Source organism: Symsagittifera roscoffensis, chromosome 3 (genome assembly GCF_963678635.1).
Source record: "Symsagittifera roscoffensis chromosome 3, txSymRosc1.1, whole genome shotgun sequence".
Taxonomy (NCBI): Eukaryota; Metazoa; Xenacoelomorpha; order Acoela; family Convolutidae; genus Symsagittifera; species Symsagittifera roscoffensis.
This window is the reverse complement of record NC_087064.1, coordinates 43418897-43438982: the sequence shown is the minus strand read 5'-3', so window position 1 is coordinate 43438982 and position 20086 is coordinate 43418897. Positions and strand designations below refer to the sequence as shown.

The following is a 20086-nucleotide window of genomic DNA, read 5'->3' as shown; positions in this document are numbered from 1 at the left end:
TATTTCTACGATGTGTTAAAATGACAATTTCATGCCAAAAACACTGACCTAACCTAACTGTCAAAAAGTAGAACCCATTTTATTAAGTGTACCATGATAAGAAAAGAAAATTGATTTACCATTCGTCTGATATTGGTTCCTGACTTTTAGGCAAAAAGTTCAACTGCAACTTTTTGATCGCTTGTTGTCAACTTTTTGTTTTGTTAAAAAACGGTCGAAATGACAGTTGATTGATTAAAAATAGGGTTGTACATGGAAAAGAACTTAATGATAGAACTTAGAAGACATTCAGAGCATTCAGGGTTTCACCCTGATACGAGCAGTCGATTAAAATGGATTTTGATCCTTTTAAAAAAGTTAATATGAAATTTTCAAAGAAAGTTTCATTTTAAACAAGTTGCATTGGATAATGTGAGATTTACTTTAACTCCGAGAACTGCTATTGTTTCTCAGTGTTTTATCTTGCGTTTTTTTGTTTCTCAGTTTTTGCTGAGCATAACTACCTTCTTTAACAAAAACTACTTCAACCCTTTCCCTCTCTTGCATACAACATACCTCCACGCCTATTCCCCTCGTATCTCCCCACGTTTACAGGACGATAATAGTAAAAAAAGGCTTTTAAATGGATTGAGATCGTAAGCTTTAGTGCGTAATTACCATAATTCATTAAGTTTCATGGTCTAAATTTGCAACAACTATGAGATATGATGACAATCGATTCGACAACATTTACTAAGAGTCACTGAACGTAGTTCAGACTCGTATATAGATCGAGATAAACTTTGTTTCTTCTTTTCAGGAATATTCTTAAAAGTTGTTGAGACTCATTCAGACATATTCACTTTTTTGCGGATTGACTTTTGGTTTCTACCGAAGTTCGTTCATTTCCTTCTTAATTTGAATTTAAACTCCACTATCGAACAGCAAAATTGTAAAGATCACAAAAAACTTGATCGACGTATAGTTTTGAAAGTGGAATTTAATTTTCAGATTTCCTAACCAAAAAAAAACGCATGATCCAATTTTCTCAAGTAAGGTAAATTCTATCGAAAAAGGGCCGATAAAAATTTTTTCTAGGAATTCAAAGATCTTTAAGCATCTTTCTTTTTTGTTGAAGTTCGAAAATTGAGATTTTCCAAAAAAAAGTTCGGTTTTTTTCCTGTTTACTTGCGTTCATTGACTTTTATCCAACTGTATGATGGCTGCTTTTCGTTTCAACGCAATATTTTACTGACGCAACCCCGTGACAAAAAATCACCTGTAAAAATCCCTCAAAACGAAAGCGAATCAAAAGAAAAACGAAAACTCTAGGAGGCGCAGTATTGATTAAAGCTGTTTGCTGCTATGATACTTCTGTAGAAGAAACATGCACATATAGACCAAAAAGAGCTGTATGATGCAGTGGCTGAGACTTCGACCTTAAACCCAGAAGAATAAAACCGACATTGACTAAAGATATCAAATAATTCTTTACAGAGAAGGTTTCAGAAGCCAGGAAGGAATTGAAGTAAAGGCATCATTGTATGAAAAACAACCTGGCTTGGGTTTGGTTAGAAAACGTTATGACAATTAGTCAAATTGACCAAAACTCTAAGCCCAAGACCAAGGGCGGATTTAGAATTTTCTCGAGGAGAAGGGGGTGGGTACTTCAAACAAATTTCATAAATTTTCATCCAGATTTTTTTAGGTGGACCAAATTGGATTTTCCAGCTCTCATAAACCACTAAACAGACGCTATTTGGCAAAAAAATTTGGCAGCGCTAGCAAAGTTTTGAAAAATTAGGCCAAAACAGGCGTTTTTAGGCTTCTGTTGGAAAATTTTCACCAAAAAATCGCAATTTTTCTGCGGGCGCTTCTCCCGAAGAGTTATTAAAACAAGACCCCGAAGGTGTCTTTTAAAGAATTTTAAGGTATGTCAGCCAAAAACGGATATCTGAAATTAGAATAAAGGAAAACCCATTCAACAGGGGGCGCTTACGTGGGAGTGATGGGGGAGAAAAGAGGCCGTTCGATGTCGGATACCCATTCGTCAGTCTATGAAAAGATACATCAAATCTTTCAGATAGCCGTCTAATGCAGGATGCACATTCATCGGTCCATGAAAAATACAGCAGATCTTTCAAATAGCCTTCCGATCCCGGATGCCCACTCGTCAGTCCATAATAAATACAGCAGATCTTTCGGATAGGTGTCCGATACCGGATGCTCATTTGTCAGTTGATGAAAACATACAGCAGACCTTTTGGATAACCTTTCGATGCCGGATGCCCATTCGACAACATTGAAAGACACAGCAGATCTTTTGGCTAGCCGTCCAATGCTGGATGCCCATTCTTCAGTCCATGAAAAGATATAGCAGGTCTTATGGATAGCCGTCCGATGCAGTAAGCCCATTCGTCATTCCATGAAAAGATACATCAAAGCTTTCAGATAGCCATCTAATGCAGGATGCACATTCATCGGTCCATGAAAAATACAGCAGATCTTTCAAATAGCCTTCCGATCCCGGATGCCCACTCGTCAGTCCTTAAAAAAATACAGCAGAACTTTCGAATAGGCGTCCGATACCGGATGCTCATTTGTCAGTTGATGAAAACATACAGCAAACTTTTTGGATAACCTTTCGATGCCGGATGCCCATTCGACAACATTTAAAGACACAGCAGATCTTTCGGCTAGCCGTCCGATGCTGGATGCCCATTCTTCAGTCCATGAAAAGATATAGCAGGTCTTATGGATAGCCGTCCGATGCAGTAAGCCCAATCGTCATTCCATGAAAAGATACATCAAAGCTTTCAGATAGCCGTCCGATCCCGGATGCCCACTCCTCAGTTCATGATAAGATACAAAACATCGTCTGATAGCCGTCTAATTCTGGATGCCCATTTTCAGTCCATGAAAAAATTTAGCAGACTCTTTGGATAGCTCTCCGATGCAGTAAGCCCATTTGCCAATCTATGAAAAGATACAAGAAATCGTTCAGATAGCTGTCCGATCCTGGTTGTCCGCTCGTCAGCCCACGAAAAAAATACAACAGATCATATGGATAGCCGTCATATTTCATTCGGATAGCCGTCATTCGGATAGCTGTGCTCATTCGTCAGTCGATGAAAAGATACAGTACTTCTTTCGGTCTTCGTTCGATGCGATATCCCCATTTATCAGTCGATTTTCCAGATATCCGTCCAATTCCGGTCGCCCATTCGCCAGTCCATGAAATAAACACAGCAGATCTTTCGGATAGCCTTCCCATGCCAGATGCTCATTTGTCAGTCGATGAAAAGATGCAGCACATCTTTTGGTAACCGTCCGATGCTGGATGCGCACTTTTCAGTCCACGAAAAGTTATAGCATATCTTTTGGATAGCCGTCAGTCCATGAAAATATACATCGAACCTTTCAGATAGCTGTCCAATCCCGGATGCCCACTCGTCAATCCGTGAAAAAAATAGAGCAGATCTTTCGGATAGCCATTTGATGACGGATGCTCTTTCGTCGATCGATGAAAAGATACAGAACATCTTCCGATAGCCGTCTGATGCTGGATGCCCATTCTTCAATTCATGAAACGATATATCAGATCTTTTGGATAGCCTTCCGACGCAGTAAGCCCATTCGTCAATCTATGAAAAGATACACGAAACAATTCAAATAGCCGTCCGACCTTAGATACCTACTCATCAGCACATTAAAAAAATACAGCAGACCTTTCGGAGAGGCTTCCGATGCCGGATGCTCGTTTGTCAGTTGATGAAAACATACAGCAGATCTTTTGGATAGCCGTTCGATGCCGGATGGTCATTCGACAACCCTGAAAAAACACAACGGATCTTTCGGCTAGCCGTCCGATGCTGGATGCCCATTCTTCAGTCCATGAAAAGATATAGCAGGTCTTTTGGATAGCCGTCCGATGCAGTAAGCCCATTCGTCATTCCATAAAAATATACATCAAATCGTTCAGATAGCCGTCCGATCCCGGATGCCCATTCGTCAGTCCATGAATTGATATAAAAATTGTCCGACAGCCTTCTAAATCTGGATGCCCATTTTCAGTCCATGAAAATATATAGCAGAATTTTTGGATAGCACTCCGATGCAGTAAGCCCATTCGTCATTCCATGAAAAGAAACATCAAATCTTACAGATAGCCGTGCGATCCCGGATGCCCATTTGTCAGTCCATGAAAATATACAGAACATCATCCGATAGCCGTTCGATGCCATATCCGCATTCATCAGTCCATGATAAGATACAATTAATCTTCCGGATAGCCGTCCAATTCCGGACGCCCATTCGCCAGTCCACGAAATAAAGACAGCAGATCTTTCGGATAGCCGTTCCATGCCAGATGCTCATTTGTCAGTCGATGAAAATATGCAGCACATCTTTTGCTTACCGTCCGATGCTGGATGCCCATTCTTCAGTCCATTAAAATTTGTAGCAGATCTTTCGAATAGCTGTCCCATGCTCGATTTTCATTTTTCAGTCGATGAAAAGATGCAGCACATGTTTTGGATAGCCGTTCGATGCTGCATGACAATTCTTCAGTCCAAGAAATCATACAACAGATCCTTTGGATAGCATTTCGATGCAGGATGGCCATTCGTCAACCCTTAAAAAACACAACATATCTTTCGGCTAGCTGTCCGATGCTGGATGTCCATTCTTCAGTCCATGAAAAAATACATCAAATCGTTCAGATAGCCGTCCAATTCCGGACGCCCATTCGCCAGTCCACGAAATAAACACAGCAGATCTTTCGTATAGCCGTTCCATGCCAGATGCTCATTTGTCAGTCGATGAAAAGATGCAGCTTATCTTTTGCTTACGGTCCGATGCTGGATGCCCATTCTTCAGTCCATCAAAATTTGTAGCAGATCTTTAGAATAGCCGTCCCATGCTCGATGTTCATTTGTCAGTCGATGAAAAGATGCAGCACATGTTTTGGATAGCCGTTCGATGCTGCATGACAATTCTTCAGTCCAACAAAACATACATCAGATCTTTTGGATAGCATTTCGATACCGGATGGCCATTCGACAACCCTGAAAAAACACAACAGAACTTTCGGCTAGCCGTCCGATGGTGGATGCCCATTCTTCAGTCCATGAAAGAATATAGCAGATAATTTGGATAGCCGTCCCATGATCGATGTTCATTTGTCAGTCGATGAAAAGATACAGTACATCTTTCGGTAGCCGTTCGATGCCATATCCCCTATCATCAGTACATGATAAGATACAGTTGATCTTCCGAATAGCCGTCCAATTCCGGACGCCCATTTGCTAGTCCATGAAATAAACACAGCAGATCTTCTGGATAGCCGTTCCATGCCAGATGCTCATTTGTCAGTCGATGAAAAGATGCAGCACATATTTTTTTAACCGTCCGATGCTGGATGCCCATTCTTCATTCCACAAAAATATGTAGCAGATCTTTCGAATAACCGTCCCATGCTCGATGTTCATTTGTCAGTCGATGAAATGATGCAGCACATGTTTTGGATAGCTGTTTGATGCTGCATGACAACTCTTCAGTCCATGAAATCATACAGCAGATCTTTTGGATAGCTTTTCGATGCCAGATGGCCATTCGAGAACCCTAAAAAAACACAACAGATCTTTCGGCTAGCCGTCCGATGCTGGATGTCCATTCTTCAGTCCATGAAAAGATACATCAAATCGTTCAGATAGCCGTCCAATTCCGGACGCCCATTCGCCAGTCCACGAAACAAACACAGCAGATCTTTCGGATAGCCGTTCCATGCCAGATGCTCATTTGTCAGTCGATGAAAAGATGCAGCACATCTTTTGCTTACGTCCGATGCTGGAAGCCAAATCTTCAGTCCATCAAAATTTGTAGCAGATCTTTGGAATAGCTGTCCCATGCTCGATGTTCATTTGTCAGTCGATGACAAGATGCAGCACATGTTTTGGATAGCCATTCGATGCTGCATGACATTTCTTCAGTCCATGAAAACATACAGCAGATCCTTTGGATAGCATTTCGATGCAGGATGGCCATTCGTCAACCCTTAAAAAACACAACAGATCTTTCGGCTAGCCGTCCGATGCTGGATGTCCATTCTTCAGTCCATGAAAAGATACATCAAATCGTTCAGATAGCCGTCCAATTCCGGACGCCCATTCGCCAGTCCACGAAATAAACACAGCAGATCTTTCGGATAGCCGTTCCATGCCAGATGCTCATTTGTCAGTCGATGAAAAGATGCAGCTTATCTTTTGCTTACGGTCCGATGCTGGATGCCCATTCTTCAGTCCATCAAAATTTGTAGCAGATCTTTAGAATAGCCGTCCCATGCTCGATGTTCATTTGTCAGTCGATGAAAAGATGCAGCACATGTTTTGGATAGCCGTTCGATGCTGCATGACAATTCTTCAGTCCAACAAAACATACATCAGATCTTTTGGATAGCATTTCGATGCCGGATGGCCATTCGACAACCCTGAAAAAAAACACAACAGAACTTTCGGCTAGCCGTCCGATGGTGGATGCCCGTTCTTCAGTCCATGAAAAGATATATCAAATCGTTCAGATAGCCGTCCAATTCCGGACGCCCATTCGCCAGTCAACGAAATAAACACAGCAGATCTTCTGGATAGCCGTTCCATGCCAGATGCTCATTTGTCAGTCGATGAAAAGATGCCGCACATATTTTGTTAACCGTCCGATGCTGGATGCCCATTCTTCATTCCACAAAAATATGTAGCAGATCTTTCGAATAACCGTCTCATGCTCGATGTTCATTTGTCAGTCGATGAAAAGATGCAGCACATGTTTTGGATAGCTGTTTGATGCTGCATGACAACTCTTCAGTCCATGAAATCATACAGCAGATCTTTTGGATAGCTTTTCGATGCCGGATGGCCATTCGAGAACCCTAATAAAACTTAACAGATCGTTCGGCTAGCCGTCCGATTGTGGATGTCCATTCTTCACTCCATGAAAAGATACATCAAATCGTTCAGATAGCCGTCCAATTCCGGACGCCCATTCGCCAGTCCACGAAACAAACACAGCAGATCTTTCGGATAGCCGTTCCATGCCAGATGCTCATTTGTCAGTCGATGAAAAGATGCAGCACATCTTTTGCTTACGTCCGATGCTGGAAGCCAAATCTTCAGTCCATCAAAATTTGTAGCAGATCTTTGGAATAGCTGTCCCATGCTCGATGTTCATTTGTCAGTCGATGAAAAGATGCAGCACATGTTTTGGATAGCCATTCGATGCTGCATGACAATTATTCAGTCCATGAAAACATACAGCAGATCCTTTGGATAGCATTTCGATGCAGGATGGCCATTCGTCAACCCTTAAAAAACACAACAGATCTTTCGGCTAGCCGTCCGATGCTTGATGTCCATTCTTCAGTCCATGAAAAGATACATCAAATCGTTCAGATAGCCGTCCAATTCCGGACGCCCATTCGCCAGTCCATGAAATAAACACAGCAGATCTTTCGGATAGCCGTTCCATGCCAGATGCTCATTTGTCAGTCGATGAAAAGATGCAGCTTATCTTTTGCTTACCGTCCGATGCTGGATGCCCATTCTTCAGTCCATCAAAATTTGTAGCAGATCTTTCGAATAGCCGTCCCATGCTCGATGTTCTTTCGTCAGTCGATGAAAAGATGCAGCACATGTTTTGGATAGCCGTTCGATGCTGCATGACAATTCTTCAGTCCAACAAAACATACAGCAGATCTTTTGGATAGCATTTCGATGCCGGATGGCCATTCGACAACCCTGAAAAAACACAACAGAACTTTCGGCTAGCCGTCCGATGGTGGATGCCCGTTCTTCAGTCCATGAAAAGATATAGCAGATAATTTGGATAGCCGTCCCATGCTCGATGTTCATTTGTCAGTCGATGAAACGATACTGTACATCTTTCGGTAGCCGTTCGATGCCATATCCCCATTCATCAGTACATGATAAGATACAGTTGATCTTCCGAATAGCCGTCCAATTCCGGACGCCCATGTGCTACTCCATTAAATAAACACAGCAGATCTTCTGGATAGCCGTTCCATGCCAGAGGATAGCCGTTCCAGTGGCAATGAATATGTCTGGGACGGCCATGGTCTGTTTTAGCTGTAAATAATTTTAATTGTAGTTGTTTTAAGCATTTTAAAAATCCGGCCGAATCGAAGTTTGCTTTTCACATTGGTTGTTATTTAGCCAGCTTGATTTGTCAAGTTTCATTTTCGTCTTTTTTTATCGGCTCAATAAATGTAACATTCGACCAAATATCAAACAGCGACGGAGCGTAGAAAAAGTACCTATTAACTACTGGCAGGCGTCAGTTACCTTAATTCTACTCGTTTTTTACCGCCTCGACCTTGCCAGTTGATTTTCTGGTCTGTCTGGGGCAAAGTAAAAAGTTACCATTTTTAGGCCATCAGTCAAACGACTTTTGATCAGCTTTCGTTTACATGCGAACACAACCACATAGCTGAGTCTCGGATCCTCAGACTACGTGATTGTCATTAAAAACACGGCTCGAACAACCTATTTTTATATGTTTTTGTGTGACAGTTTTATATTAAATCCATTGGAGATGGATTGACCCTTTCCTTTTTCTATCTACTCATGTCCTGAAATATCAAATAATATCGGTGTTTAATTAAGATCTAGGTCATTACAGCAGCTGTTAAAGTTAGTTTATACAGTCCCTTCACATAGACAGTCTCTGGGGGACCAAGCCTCCGCTCCCGTGATTTTCTTGAGATAACACTCTTATCTCTTATATTTCGTGTCCCGGGAGGGTTCCGTGGTATATTTCTTTCCCCACTGAAGCCTCCGTCTCCACAAATATCTGTCGCTAAGGTCCTTATCGTGTGTTTTTGCCACGATAAGAGGCTCCGTGTTTTTCTGTCTCTGATACAACTGTTCTTCACAATCTATATCGTGGTTCTGATTTTCATCTTTTTTATTCAAAATGGCCGTCTTTTTTCTATTTCTCAGAAATGTTCTTCTTCCAATCGAAATTTTAAAAATAAAAATTCTAGAACATTCTGACCCTCCTTCGCAACACTTTTTCGTTCATAAGGCCTTTAGCCGTCCTTTTTTACGTCGCCGGAAGGTTGTGCTGTGTCATCTGGCAGAATGGCACATACTCCCCGGACAAGTCTCCATCAATGTCCCTATTGATCGCATAACACCGGGTTATCGTCAAGTAGTTATCCAGTTTTCTGTAATCAATCTTACAAATCGCATAAGAAAATGAAATTTATCTACTCCACCTCAACTCACTACGTGTTCACAACTGGCATCGTACTACATCTCACTGCCTTTCAACATTTTCACAAAATTTGCACCATGAGGAGTGTCCTAGATAAAATTTCTTTTCTGACTACTTACGTCATCTCGCCATAAAACTTCTTTTCGCCTCTGATTAAAAAGTGGGACGTGGCACGGCCACGCACCCGTTAAAATTAACTTAACACTACTCACCAAGTATAATCAGTCATTTATGCGGTCCTTTCCATATTAAAACTAAGAAACTCTGTGGCTAGGAAAGTTATTGAGTTACCCACCCTTCCCGAGCGAGTTTACTCAAACTTACCATGTCGCCACACAGTGAATTTGTGTCTTACACAGGTTAAAAACTTCAGTCGTGAATAAATAGGTAAATATACTCACCTATGTTCCTTATATACATACATAGATAGTAGTAACTAAAATCAACAATTTCAACAATTTTAACAATTGCAACATTTTCAAAGTTTGGTCTGACCAAACTAGATCAAAACAAAAAGTTTAACAAGTTCAATAATCAAAACTTGGTTGATTGGTTTAAGTTTTAGCACACAAATACAATCAAGTTTTTCTCTCCTTCTCTTCTCTTCTTTGGTCATCTTCACTCCATCATTTCTCCATCCTGATGTTCAGCGTCACTGTCTTCCAGGACTTTCTCTAACATTTCCAGAGAGTTGCGGGCCGTGCCCCAACCCTCCTGTTCCAGCAGCCTCGGTTTGCAACAAGGTAGCAAGTCCACATTCACCTTCTGCTCCCGGTTCCTGCAAAAGCTGTTTCTTCTCATCTTCAGTAACACAAGGCGTTCCAGCTACCCGCTTCACCGCTGTGGTGACCGCGTTTCTGTGCGTCAAGAATGCTCGTTTATAGGCTCCTGGTCCTATATCTAGCTGGAAAGATTGATAGGCTTCCGTGTTCCTTGACATGTGACGCTTCGCGCGTTCATACATCCAAGATGTCATCACTGCACGGAACCAAGGCATCAATCTTTGCCTTGACCATATTCTTTCAATGGCTTTAGGTATCCTCAGAACCTTGCAGGTGGTTCTGAAAAGATCCAATTCACGACTCATTTTAACGTTGCTCAACTGTTCAGGAGTCGGCACGGTAGTCTCCTGCTCACTTGTGTCCGCGTTAGCCTCCAACCATCTCACTGCTAGCATGGCGCTAACCACCACGATTGACACTTGTTGATTCTGATCGGGCAACCCCGTGGAGTACAACTCCTCCACGTCCCATACTAGGATCAGATTCCCGCGTTTGGGATACCACAACGTCTGCGCCAAGCAGTGGCAAGGATACTCCCCATGGGTTCTCACTATGTTCCTTCGGGTCCGATACCCTGAGGCTCCCAGCAACGGTTCCACTTCCATCAGAATTCTATGTAAATCGTCTTCTATGGTGGGGAATTCAGTAGGTAACGCTCCACTCGCTTTCTGTTTCTGGAACTCACTCACGTTACCTTCGTTCAGTCTCATGAACTCTTCACCCACAACGTCTTGCAACTCGCCTTCGGATCTCTTCGGGACTGCCCGAAAGATCTTTGCCAACAAGTCATATGACCTTTCTGACATTCTGGCCAACCTCACGCACTTTGGCACAGAGAAAAGTTGGTCCACCAACACTTGTTGCGTCCTAGCATCCATCACTACCATGTGCGTAGGATACTTGCTATTACAATATGGCGCGGAGCTTGAACCCACCATATATTTTGAACCAGTAGGTCTGTGATAGGCTTCACTATCCTTCAGATCCATTTCGTTTTCTAGAGTTTCTCGCCAGCCTCCAATCTTCTGCTCTGTCTGCAATGCTCCAGGGAATATTTCCACGCTGAGGGACGTCACTAGCTCATGGGCACGCTCCTGGCGCTCGAGTGATTCTATCGAACTCGTCAAGCTACAAAATCCCAAGGCTGTGATCAGGTTCACGTCCGTCACCCCATGGCAGTCTGCAACCAACTCCATGGCACTCTTATCTGACATGCTCAATCTTCCGTACAATCGTGCCAGTTGTCGATGCTGCTCGCTCAGCGTAATCAGGCAGTGTCCCAGGTTACAAACATGTCCTTCCTTCCCACTGTGTTGAGCCAAGCATGTGCCTTGCTTCAACCAATTACTCGGTGTACTTTCCTCGGACAGCTCCGTGGACGGGTTGCTCTTCCTCTTCGTCAATCTCATGGCCAGCAGGTGATGTATCATGGCCAGATCATGTAAATTCGCATCATCATCCCGGTCTAACATGATATCCGCGGTCATGTGCCAGATTAAGCCTGCGTTAGGATGGGGACACCAGGAAGGCTTCATGAGTTCCCACATCACTACTAGACTGGTTTTCAAGGGACCGTCCCAAGAACTACAATCAAAACTCACTAGTCCTTTTAGCTCGGGAATCGAGGGTTCGACTACTCGTTCTTCCAGAATAATTCCCAGCTTGGGTTGTTCCACCATCAGCATTCCGATTTCCTTAATCCGTTCAACCCAGAAGTTGAGCACTGTGACTTGCTCATAGTCGAAGTACGCTTCCCTGGCTTCTTCATTCACGAAGGGATTATACGCTATCCCCGGTATGCCAGACACATATTGGAATGACTTCCGTTTCCCTAGTGTTGCAAACTCTTTTTGTCCTCTGACCGCTTCAATCAACTCCCGGCTCACTCTCAATTCTTTGTTGGAATATCTTCTCACCTCTTCCAACTTGCGATAGTTTTCCATATCATTCGACTCCTTGCTTGGCACAGTCAATGGCATGTCCTGATATAGTTCCAGGAGTGCCCTAAGGAAGTTCCTTTCACAATCAACTCCCTTTTGCCGAATGATCTTTATACATTCTCCCAAAACAGGAGTGGGGATACGATCCACCACGAACCTGACAAAGCAAAGGGCATCCTTTCGTTTAGCCCATGCTATCGCTGAATCGTCTTTTGAGATCAATGCTCGCAGAGCTTCCATCAATTCTAGCTCCTGTTCTCGTGATCTCGAATCATTACTGGCTTCATACTCCGCCTTCTTGATGCCCATCAAGCACCAAGCCAGTCGTACTTGTAGATCAGTTCTCGTGCATGGATGAGCTAGGTATGCTGCCACCGTCGCAGGTGCATGCATCGTCTCATCGAAGTATTTCTGGAGGGCCGCCCTCCAAGAAACCTCTAGCAGTTTTTCCAATCCAACTTCGTTCGCTTCCGATGACATTACCGTGCCATACTCTTTTCGATTGAAGTTACAGTTCTCCGTAAGCCCTTTCAGATATTCTTGCATGGCTCGCTTCTCGCTCCAAGCCATCAGGTGCCCTCTCGCGGAGTTCCTCGCTTTCAACATCTCCACATAACCCCCTGCCGGATCTCCCATGTGGACCGATTCCGGCACAGTTATTCGACTGTACTCGACCACGTCGAGTTGTCCTTCCAGCTTCAATTTGGCCATGTTGATTCGCGAGGGTCTATAATCTTCAAGTCCTCCAGATCCACATTGACTGAGGATTTCCATTTCTAACTTAGTGTCTGCCAGGGTTCGCGCCGTCTTCTTCGATCTCATGGCGGTTATGGTCAGACCTGCCAAGAGCATAGGGGGTATCAGGTTTTCTTTTTCTCCCCCGGCTGGTGTCGCACCATCTCCTTGCCCGCTCTCGCCTGAACGACCCGCACTAATCAGAGAGGTCACCACTGCCTTAGCTTTTGACTTCACCACCCTCTGGTTCACGACTCGACTCCCTGACTTTCCTTTCAGTCTCTTCAGCCCTTTTTTTGGCTCGTCTGATTCAGTGTTCAGTAAACAATTTTCGATCAATCAAGATCTAAAAAACAAGTCGCGACTTAGAATCATCATTTTTGGATACAACATCAATCAATTCTTTAAAACTCTCCATTGAAATTCTTTTTTCAATTCTGATTTAAAATTTTAGCACCAAGGTGGATCGTCCACCTTTGCCTTTGTCAAAGTAGCACGAATGTGCGCTGTCACCTTGATGACACAAACATAAAACATATCATAACAATAGCATAACATAGACACAAAAACATCACACACCTATACTATCACATAAAAACATAATCCCTAATAAAAACTTAATCCTAATCTAACCTAAAACTTGACTCTAATTCTTATCAAATAACCTAATAAAAACCACCTATCGCCGAGCGCAATCCTAGCATATACTCAGATAGTATTTTTTATGTAAGTAGACTTCTATGTCAGCTTCTGAAAATATCACATGCACAAGAGCGTATAACTCTCTAGGGTGTAGCTTTCCCCTATTAGGATCGTATACTGGCAACGAGAGAGAGGTCACACCTCTCTCAACCAGGAAATCCCTAAGTCGAGTCAAGGCCAATACCAAGCTCTCCGGATTCACGTGTTGCCTATCAGTAGCTTTCGTAACCAAAAAACACAATTATTTCCCTGGTATCTGTGATGCAACAGGGGGCAACGCTATCATTCCTCCTACACCAGGCCTCTGTTTCCACAAAAACTCGATATTCTTGTACTCTCTTTTAAAGTCGGCCGCTAGTGCTGTTTTGAAGCTTACGTCCGCCGTTATCGCTATGGCGCACGTGCGTTCCGTGAGTATGAAATCGCTGTCCGTTATGACGATATTGTTCGAATAGTGGTTCGGTAGATCAAAATACGATTCAAAGATTCGTCCAAAAGGTGGTTTCTTAGCATTCTCGCCCTCTGTCTCTAGTTCTCCGGTTTCTCTTGCCGATTTCAATTTTTTTATTATGAGGTTTTCGGTGTGGGTGAGTCCTACCCCCACTCCCCGGACAAAAATATCCATCGACGTTCCCGTCGATCGCCCAAAGTCTAGGAGACCGAGGTTGGACTGTGGAACACGTAGAGGACCATCTGGGGCGACCCAGTTGGACTCGGTATTGTCATGACTGATGTATTTGACGCCGTCTCTATCGACGTCCTGAATCGTCAGGATCGTCTCTTTTGAATCTGTCGGCAGATCGTGGAGCCATTCGAGCACGCGCAAGTTTGTTAGTTCTTGCTCATGAGTCTGTTCCGCTTCTGGTTCGAACTCCACTTCCGGTTCTGATCGATCGTCGATCCAATCTTGATCCATATCGTTCACAAGGTCGATTTCCCCTAGCATCGCCACTTCGTCCAGTCCCACCAGCGAGTCTATGACATCACTCACTACTATCCTGTCTACAACGAAGTCCTCGCCATACGGATTATATTTCTTCTGGTTTTTTCCTTCCTTGCTTTGGCGTGTTTCCATGGTGAGAGGAAAGTCAGGCTGTATTCCTTTGTCAATTTCGGTTTGTTCCGAGCAATCCCAGTCTTCTTCGGCATAGGGTAGAGTTTCATCGTCCACCTCTACTCGCTCAGTCAACTCGAGATCCAGTGGTAGATCGCAATCGTCCACCACCTCATTCCCGTCGTTCTTGTCGCGAGTACCCCTTTCATTCACTTCACAAGCAGGATCCACAATTAAGTAGTCTCCCTCTTGCATGTCCGCTGGGATGCACCAATCCTCTGACGAGGCATTGTGCGGTTTGATATTCTCGTAATGAGCCGCTCTTCCAGTGCTCAGCCGATAAAAACGACCTCCTTGATGCACCTCTGTTATCTGAAATGGACCACGCCATTTCTTTAATAGTTTCTTGGTTCCTTTTGGTGGAACCACTTCCTGGAACACCCAGACGTAATCGCCAACTGAGTAGGCTTTTGCATCGGCTGTCCTTTTATCAAACCTCCTTTTTTGTCTAATTTGCGCCTGTTGCGTATTCCTCCTGCATAAGTCATTGAGGTCCTGTTGTCTTCTAATAACGTACCGCACGTACGTTTGCGGTGCTGTCCTCTTCCCTTCATATTCAGGGTAGAAGAACGTTAACGGGAGTGCTTTTTCGTGACCCGTCAGCACCATATGCGGACTTATTCCCGTGGTGGAATGCTCCGTGCTGTTGTAAGCACCCATCACTTGCGGCAAGTGCTTGTCCCAGTCATCCATGTAGCGTGAGCAGTAGACTCTCAACATGGATACCAGAGTGCGATTCTGCCTCTCGACTAGGCCATTCGTTTGCGGGTGATAAGTGGTCGAGTGGGCCTGCGCTACCTGCGACCTTTTCATTAACTCTTTTGTGAGATCACCTACGAATGCTTTGCCATTGTCCGATTGGAACGTGATGGGGCAGCCATGCCTTGCTATCCACACGTTTATCAAATGATCGCATGTTTCTTCTGCCGATGCTGTCATGCAGGGTGCTGCCTCCGCATACTTTGTAAAATGGTCGATCATTACCAGCACCTGATTATAACCCGTTGCTGTCATACAAATTTTCTGATGATCAATTTGCACCACTTCGTTGAAACCTGACGACTCTATTGACTGTAGGGGGAACCTTAGCTTCCTGGGATCCTTCGCTTGCTGACATGACAGGCATGCTGCGATCCACTTCTCACAAGCCTTCTTCAATCCCGGCCATTCAAATCGTTTCTGTATCCTGTTATACACTTTGTCCACGCCTTGATGACCCATCTGATCATGTGAACGAAAGAGTAATTCGGTCTGGTACAACTGTGGTAACACTATTGAATTGTATTTATAAAGGACCTTGTCCTCCTCCTTGCGCTTACAGGCTACGCTTCCGTCCTTATTCAGGTACAACAAGTCGTTTCGCTTCAGGTAGAATTGCTTCAGGATTTTGTAGCTGTCTTCTTCCAAGTCTCTCTTATCAGGTGCTCCATTCTCAATCCATCTCTTGAGACTGCTCGTCATCCTATCATTTCGTTGAGCCCTTAGGAGATCCGACAGCCTGTACCTGGCTTTCAAATACGTCTTCACCACGTTCATTTGCCCACTCATTATCTCCGGAGCATGAGCATCGTCCATCAACTTGACACACCATATCTTTTTCAAAGGCGTCGCTTCCTGCACAGATGGTTCCAGATTGGTACGGACGACCGTACCATGTGGCAGCAATCTGGTTGGGCGTTTCGAAACTGCTATCAGTTCGAGCTCGTCTGCGGCATTATCTATCACAGTGCCCTCTTCATCTGAGGTGTATCTGTCCCTGTCTGGATCCTGATGTGTTTCTCGGTCCAGCCCACGCTGCTTCCAGTCTACCAATAAGGAGTGGATTGCGATCTCTGACATATCGGAGTTGGAAGCTGTTTCAGACGTGTTGTCCCAGGACTGGGGTCTCGAGTCAACACTTGAGTCGACTGATTCCTCAACATCATATTCCAAGTTGTCTGAGATGTTTCTTGACTCCCCGGACAAAACTCTGTCCATCGGTCGCTTCAAAGCCGACTCCCCGGACAAAATTCTGCCCCTAGGTGGTCTAGTCAGCCTCTCCCCGGACAAGTCGTCCTGCACGGGCTCAAAGGTGTCTGACTCCTCAGAGGAGACGTCCTTGACTGGCTCGAAGGTGTCAGACTCCCCGGACATTGTCTCGTCCACGGACGAACAATCTGGGCTTGGCTCGTATTCCTCTTTTGCATCCGTGAAGTGCACTCTCCTCGTGAAGCTAGATTTCGATCTGATCCTGACTTCCTCAGTAGTTTGGTTCTGGTTCAATGTTCCATATTCAGTGAACGAAGTTCTCAACAAGACTTCTCTCGGCATCGAGGTCACCAGCTGGTTGACGATCGACCTGCAATCCCGTTCAACGCCTCGGCTGCGAATGGACACTGGCCTTTTCGCTGTTCTCTCGGTGACAGTCAACCGCTGCATGGTCTCCATCCATTCACGATCATGCCTATCCACTTCCCTATCCAACAAGTCGCGGAGTTTTCCCATGACCTCCGGCGCCACGTTCACCGTCTTGTTCAATAAAGCGATGCTGTTTATACCCAGCCTGGTCAGTTCTTGCTGTACACAGTTGGATCGGACTAGCAGATCCAACGGAACGGGCTCGCCTCTGGCTAAAAGCTTTATCTCCGCGGCCGTCTCCACTGGAAGGTCAGGGTGTCCAGGTATAGGATGTCCTGACTTGTCTAACCACCTAGTAAGTGGCAGCTTGTCGTAGGTTTCTTTGTCCAGAAAGGAAAACCCGTCTTTGATCTCTGATTGGTTAGCTTGCTTCTCCTCGAGGCGCTCATAAAATTCTGTCTTTTTACTGAGGCTATCTGCGTTCTGGTGCTTGTCACGGGTACGGTGCTCTATGATCATGTGGTATCCATCCAGGCGCACAATCCAACGACCAATATAGCTTTGGTCCATCGAATAGGTTTTCAGCCAGGCAAGGGCACGATTATCCACACGTAACTTGAAGGGAGCACTCCCCAAGTAGGCCCTGTATTTTTCCACGAAAGTGATCACCGCAAACATCTCCGCTTTTGGTGCGCCGTACTTCATTTCAGTATCACTCAGGACTTTACTCCCGTAGGCTATCGGACGAAGAACCGTTCTCCCGTTCCACTCCTGCTCTTGGTGAAGTATGCCCGATATCGCAATCACTGATGCATCCGTGTCCAGCACGAACATTCCCTTCTCTGTTGGCATGCCGAGGACCGGTGCCTCGCAAAGTTCACGCTTGATGTTTTCAAATGAAACTTGTGCCTCATCAGTCCAGGTGAACTTTTTGCCCTTGTTTCTCATCAGCCTCTGCATGGGGTATATCTTGTCAGCATACCCCTTGATGAACTCTCGATAATAATTTGCGAATCCCAGAAAACTCATCAGCTGTGTATCTGTTTTAGGTGCCTTCCAGGTCAGCACCGCTTCAACCGCTTCGGGATCTGGTCTCACTCCATGTTTGTCAACCAGGCGGCCCAGATACTTTATGGAATCCCTGAGGATTTCACACTTAGAGGGTTTGCATTTCAGACCCGCCTGCTTCATGCAAGAAAACACCTCCTCCAACCTCTCTATGTGGTCTTCTAAGGTTGGTGTTGCAATCACGACATCATCGACATAACACATAATGAGATTCCCGTATTTCTTAGTGACGCTCGTGAGTGCCTGGGCCATCAGTCGCTGGAATGTGGCCGTCGCGTTGCACAATCCGAATGGCATCCTCTTCCACTGGAACAGTCCCAGGTCACACGCGAAACCTGTTTTCTCTCGATCTTGCTTTCTGAGTGGCACTTGCCAGAATGCGGAGCCCAAATCCAACGTCGTGAAGAACTTAGCGTCTCCCAGCTTGGATAGGCTCTCATCGATGCGGGGAATCGGGTATGCGTCCTTTATAGTCACTGCGTTCAGATAACGGAAATCACAACAAAATCTGAGTTGTCCCCCTTTCTTTTTCGCCATGACCACGCCACAAGCCCATGGGGACTTCGACGGCTCAATCATGTCGTACTCCATTAACATTTCAATTTCCTTCCTACACGCTTCTGACTTGTTTGGGGTCATTCTTCTCGCCCCTTCCCTATGAGGTACCGAGCCCTCTTCTATCTCAATCTCGTGCTCTACAAAATTGCAACAACCTATGTCGGCCTTATACTTTGAAAAAACGTCTGCGTTCCGATTTAGCACCGCCCTGAGCGAATCTAGTTCCTTGTCAGATATTTTACCCTTCAGATGTTCTATCTCAGGTAGGACAGGCTTATTCGCTGCTAACTCTGCTTCCGTCGGCCTCTCAGGAAAGTTGGAACAACTAGACAGCCCATCATCTGTTTCCGACTTCATTGAAAACAATTTCCTAGAAGATTTCAATTCATTTACTCTTTTCATTATACATTCTTGGTTCGCATGTAATGGACATTTAGTTACATCAAACTTCTTCAAGTTCTCCACACTCAGAAAGTCTGTGTTCAGAGGCAAAGCGTAGCCAAGTTTCTTTCCCCTCTGTATTGTCACTGTCGTTGCTTCTGTGTTCAATAACACACTCACACACAGTCCGCTCTGAGTGAGTGAGAAGCTTCTTCCTAAAATAGCCGAGCTTTTACTGTTTGGATTTGGTACCAGACACACCTGTCTGTCATTGCTGAGTTCATTCAAGTTCCTCATCCTAAACGTCGCTACTACGGCTTGGTTCGGTTTTAAACTAACTTTTCGATCCAGAAAGATCGGCACCTTGGCTTGATTAATTAAGATCTTATTAAGGGGTCTTTTTTCATACTTTCTCTCAGGATCCTTGATCCTAATCAATCCGTCATTGAGATCGATCGTGACGTCAAAGTTGCGAACGAAATCCCTTCCTAGGATGAACTGGTCGGATTCATCCAAATTCTCTACTACTAGGAAGCTCATCCAAAGATGTCTTCCTCCGAGCTGCAGTGAGATGATCGGGGTTCGTCCGGCGACATAGATCGCTCCCTGATTGGCAGCTGCCAACCTGATGTTTGTCGGTATGAGATCCGATCTTTCGAAACCCATGTCGGTCCAAATTTTGACTGGCATGACACTAACCACTGCTCCCGTGTCTAGCAGTCCCTTTACTGAAAGTTGTCTGCCTTGCACGTCCAGAACGTGTGCGGCCAGATCGGCCTCGCAACCAATATGCACCGCATCTTGTTCGAGCATCGCGTTGTGTCCGATTCGTCTGACCTTCAGCTCATCTTGACCAATGTATATCCGGCCAACCTGATCGTTCGCATCAGTTATGTGAGCTTTCGTGTAGATATTGATGCCATCCACATTCATCAGAATCGGGTAAGGGCCATGGACATCGATATAATGTCCGTCCACTTTCATCAGCCTCGGACCTCCCGTTGTGAGCAGCGCTCGCACTGCCCTGGATTCCAGTTTGGGATCCTTCTCCTTCAGGTAGTCGGCATAGATGTCCAGGTGGATTAGTGTAATCTCGGATGGTTCACTCAAGTTCTTGACCACCTGGTGCCCTGCGACTGAGATGATGGACATTATTTTGGTCCCCGCCTTCGTCATGCCGAAAGTCTTGCCAGATATAACGTTCA

The 20086-nt window shown here is 44.8% G+C and overlaps 1 protein-coding gene across 2 annotated transcripts in view; it reads left to right on the top strand.

Annotated features, from left to right (window-relative positions):
• Window positions 1-20086, top strand: part of LOC134842554 (choline transporter-like protein 2) — a 546776-nt gene that overhangs the window by 506889 nt on the left and 19801 nt on the right. The gene's annotated exons all lie outside the window — the stretch shown is intronic.